This window comes from Macrobrachium rosenbergii, chromosome 22 (assembly GCF_040412425.1).
Source record: "Macrobrachium rosenbergii isolate ZJJX-2024 chromosome 22, ASM4041242v1, whole genome shotgun sequence".
Lineage (NCBI taxonomy): Eukaryota > Metazoa > Arthropoda > Malacostraca > Decapoda > Palaemonidae > Macrobrachium > Macrobrachium rosenbergii.
The window spans coordinates 2,128,720-2,134,193 of record NC_089762.1 but is presented as its reverse complement, the minus strand read 5'-3'; positions in this window follow the sequence as shown (position 1 = coordinate 2,134,193).

The window sequence follows — 5,474 nt, the reverse complement described above, 5'->3', positions numbered from 1 at the left end:
GAGATGTTTGAAACACAAAATTACAAATTAGCTGAAATAATTCATGCAATAATTACATGCTATTGCTAAGGAACCATGACTAACATGTGAATTCTAAAATCCCACTTAGGCTAATCCGTCAATCTTAAAACAAAAGAACCTTACCCATGATGCACTGGGGCAAACAAATCGGGTATGGATCCCCACTCGCGGGACAGTTAAAACATAAATAAGGAAGTTACTGAAAGTCCAAGTGGGTAACAACGTTCATCAGTGAATATCTCAGTAATAGTAAATTTGTATTACACATATTAAGGAGACTTAAGGGCAAGGCAAAAATGCCCGGTATTGAGGACTTGTATTAAATTAGAATAAATACCAAATAAATCTTTATTATTATGATTATAGGGGCAGTAGCACCTCAGAGATGAATGTGTAGTGTCATGTAACAGTGATGTTAATACAGATTGTGATGATCCATTCCCTTGTGCCACTAGCAACCCCATGCACGTGGGCAGAGGTGTCATCCCCCATCAGTTTTGAATCCAGTGCCACCACAATCTGTGGTTCCAGCCTATGGAACCATCTATTGATGTGGCTGAACACCAGGTACAGCAGGAAAGGAAGGAAAAGAGTTATTGATCTAGAGACTTGGGCTGCTGATGTTCGAAAAGGCAAAGAACTGTGGTCTGCACTACCAAAGTTTTCTTAAAATTGTCCCCCTAGGAAAGTCAGTCCCTATTGCACCTGCAGGAATGAGTCTTCTTCCAGAGTAGAGAATGAGGATGTTTAAGGCTTACTGGTCACTGGGGGACTACATCTTGTAGACAGCATATCTCCAAATAAATTTGCAAGAGCTCATCAAGTAGAAGTGATATAAGGCTGAAGAAAGCAAGAAGTGGACATTGAGCCACTCTGTTACCTTCAGGGGCAATGAAACAACAGTCTGCAAGGCTGCCTTCATGCAATAGCTGCTATGAGGACCCAAGTTGCTTTGGCAAGTTACCTGAGGGAGGAACAACAATAAAGGACCTGTGGAGAATGAACCCAACAACAGAGTAATAACAGAGACTGTTTTAGTGTGTTTCCCTGAACACACAACTTCTGTCAGCTTGTTCCAGCCACTACACCCATAAACATACCCTGAACCCACAACTTTTGGAGTCTCACCTCAGCATCAAGCACTGTACAAAAAAATCCTTCATGAGACAGATGTCAGCCAACATGGGGTCGAAGTGGTGAATTTAAAATAAAACTTCCAGTCACCATTATCACATCAGTTTTCTTCCTGGGAAGACGGGTGCTTGCAACACCACTGACTGGCCCATGAAAGCTCTTGTTGAGGTAGGTAGGCTGGAACTTTGAACAAGAAAATAGGCACAGAATGGAAAAGCATTTGTGGCTTCCAGTGCTAGAAGACTGCCAAATTGATGATGACTGGGTCTGCGTCGCCATAGGCTAACAGCAGACCATCCCACATCCAAGTCTTTTTGTCAGCATACTGCAAATGCAAATCGTGTCATAGCCTTTTCAACATTGCTGGACTAACCCCGCTCCTCATTGACAGCTACTGCCTGTCTGTCGATTAATACAACTGATTCCTCTACAGGAGTAATAAGTAAGACAAGAGCTTCTCAATTTTTGGTGAGTAAAACTATTTTTTCCCATTATCACATATTTATGCCTTTTCATCCATTAATGATTATTTTTTATGCATTATTCACCATTATCTTCACCATATATCATTATTCACCAGTTTGGTGGAGTACCTATTAGCATACTCCATGTTCGGTAACGACATATGACATTATTAATTTTTTGGAAATATTTGGTTTATAATATTTATTTTTGCTTTTATCACCATTATTTGTATTTCACAAGTTTGTTAGAATTATTATTAACATATTTGGTGACATGTTTATTTACTTCATGAAAATAATTTTTAGAAGTTTTTGCAAACGATTTGAAAATGACGAAATGGGGGATCAGAATTTCTTGCAATTATTTCCATACAACATAGCAAAGCAACATAAGGTAGGTCTAACAATACAAACAGTATTTTAGGGATTTTATACCATAAAAACACGGTAAAGCTCATTTTAGTGTACAGATGGAGGAATTCGAGCAAAAGAAAATATATGACATTCCCTCACATTTTTTGCGAACATCTCAAAACTTATTGACGTTTTTCCAAAGTTCATATGTATGCATAATGCGCATGGTTTAACTTCCTTCAAGTCAATGTTTCAACATTCTTCAAGAAACATGTTTTAACTCTCTTCAAGAAACATGTTTTAACTTTCTTCAAGAAACATGTTTTAACTCTCTTCAAGAAACGTGTTTTAACTTTCTTCAAGAAACATGTTTTAACTTTCTTCAAGAAACATGTTTTAACTTTCTTCAAGTCAATGTTTTGCTTTTAGTGTTTCAGAAGAGTAGTCCTGTATCACTGCATCTGCACTTCATTCAAGAACATAAAATCCCACGCCCCTTTCCGCGGCTATGCAATGTGTGCTTAACCAACGGGCGGTCAGAAGGCACTTGGATCTCTAAATGCCGGGTGAATAAGTGTGGCGTTCTCAGCGATAAAAGATGAGCGTCCTCGTAACGCGCAAAACGAAAAGGCTGTTCATTGCTGTAAAGAAACGCGAACGTATCGCCCGTCGTCATCAGAAAACCATCCCACGCCTGACAGCTAAAATAAATGAATACAACTTGCAAAAGGAAATAGACGCTAAAAATGTAAAACTTTGCGGTGCATCCCCCTTTTTTCAGCCTAGCATTTATCTGGTGGGAAATGAAAATGGCGATGTATGTGTTGGAAAATATTTCAGCGTTTTCCGTAATCTGTCCATAACCCGTAGATACTATATGCGGCAGAAAATGAATTCATGTACCTCGATCCTTCTCAACTAATTATTTACATGTACGATGATATACGCTCAGCAAAAGTTGCAAAATGTCACTAGAATTTGCAATTGAGCAAAAGTATCTCTGTATGCTCTCACTACCGCTAGTATACGCTGAAGTCTCCAAATATTCACCTGTTCTTAGCAGGAGATTCGCATTGAGTTATTTCTATTTCATAGAATGTTGGGTCTCTTCATTGAAACCATCTTGGGGGGATTTGCTTCCTTATTGTTTAATACATGGACACCAAAAGTATGAAAGGAGGCTTCAGAGTAATCAGAGGCCACTAGTAGTAGTAGTAGTATTACACAAGTCTTTGCCTTTGAAACGGCTCCAGCTGGATTTGGGTACCTCCGTGGTTGGAGAGATTAAAAATCCACGACCTCATATCAGCACGTCTCTGTTGCTGATTGCTAGCTGCTCTTCGCTTGCCATGTTAGCACTGGCAATATACAGTAATTGATGGAAAACGTAAACGCCTCATTATTTCTTGTTCTTTCGGCAAAATGTGGAGAAAGGATGACGTATTAATTTGTAGGCTGGGTCTTCTCGGTCGTTTATGCGATAACTTCTACTGGGTCCTTTTTAAATTAACCCTAAGTCTTCTCACTTGTTTGGGAAAAGTGATCCGAACTCCCTAGGTGTTCATTACGTGAAAGACTCGTTCCCGGATGAAGAGCTTGCAGGACGTTTATCATAATTCCAGTGCTTCTGAAGATATCTTTTTGTTACTGGGTATATTCTTCCGCTTTGTGTATTTTATACTTCCGACTTAAAAGAGCCTTTTCCCCAAAAGGGCTGATATTACATATATAATACGTCCCCTGTTGCATAGAACAATATGAATTCAGATTGTGCTGACTACAAACAAACTAAATTATTCAAATGTACTCTAAGGTTGCTTGAAAGTTGACATTAAGGGTACGTAGTGCTCCAATGTGTTTGTGTTCACTGTGATAGTCCTTTGACAGCTGAGCAAATTTGGTTCACTTCATCAGGTATGCTAATGAGAGGCGGATGTACCATTTAGATGGTAAACTCATAACAAAAATTTTAGGAGACAGCATTGATGTCGGCTCTGTTTTGAGTTTTTTAAAGGCTTGTTATCTTATAACTTTATATAGATATGTATTTTTTTTATCTTATTTATGGCAATTTTTAACACCATTATAAATTAAATCTTCGATTTGACCGTATTAAACATTGATCTTTAGCATATCTATTTTAAACTCATTATTGACACCATTTCCTTTTTCATTCATTCTCATCATAGCGCTGAATGACCCTGTGGGTCCCAGTGCTTGGCATTATGCCAAAACCACACATTCCATTCCATTCCAATGCAGTAAAACATGTTAGAAAAACACGTCGATAACTTATCGCACAAACATCACAAAAGGCCTAACCATTTCTTCATCCAAAGATTGGTTTTCCACTTGAGGTTGGCGCTTTCGACCTGTTTGTAATATGGATGCGATAAGTTACTCACGTGAGTTTACGACATGTTCTAATGTAGTATGGGCGCACCCTTTAAGCCATTGCTTTGAATCTTGACACTGCTTATTTACAGTCAGAATCAAGGTCCAAATTTTGACAAGAGATCTATGATATCCTTTCAAAACCGAGTACCGGTATATACCTCAAAGGCAACATGCTTAGTGGATGAGGTAGTAATGCAGGCATAATTTTTCTTCGCGTTTGTAAAACTCTAGACACGCTTCTTATGACAGAAACGTTCACAAATATTAATTTGAATGTTTGAGGTTTTACTCAAGATTTAAAAGTGTTTAGATATCACGCCATAGTAATGTAATATCTATATTCAGTCATCAAGAATTATGTTACTAAGAGCATATCGACTGTATAGGAAAGGTTCTCCATTTAACAGGAGGGAGATTGAATATTATATTTGGCCAAATTTTAGATGGGAAGCGCTGCCAAGTAAAGGGTAAACAACTAATTGACACTGAGTGAGTGAATCCGTCAAGACAGGAGGGAGATTCAAGATATAAGAAGAAAGTGTGGTATATGTAATGTAACGGAGAAGGCTGGGGAGGGAAGCTCGTCTGAGATATTATGGCCATGTAATAAGAAGAGAGGAGGTGGAACCAATCAAGAGAGCCAAGAACATGCCAGTGATGGGGAGGAGGAGGAGGAGTGTGGGGCGTCAGCGGATCAGATGGATGGATGTGGTGGGGAGGGGTGTGGGTGAGGTGGGATTGGGGCAAGAAGATGCAAGGAATAGAAGAAGAAGAAGAAGAAGAAGAAGAAGAAGAGAGAGTCCGTGAAGTACATTCGAAAAAATAAACGATTTTGAACATCAAGACACATGAGTAAACTCCTGTGAATGGCAATGAATATTATTGTGTCTTTTACTTAGTTTAATTATTATTATTATTATTCTGAATGTGAACCTTAGTCATATGGAACAAGCCCACCAAAGGGGTCATTGACTTGAAAATGAAGCTTCCAAAGAATATGGTGTTCATAAGGAAGAAGTAAGAGGAGGTAAAAGGAAATAAAGAAAGAAGAAATCTCACGTATTAAAAAAGAAAAAAATGAACTATTAAATAGATAAAAATGTA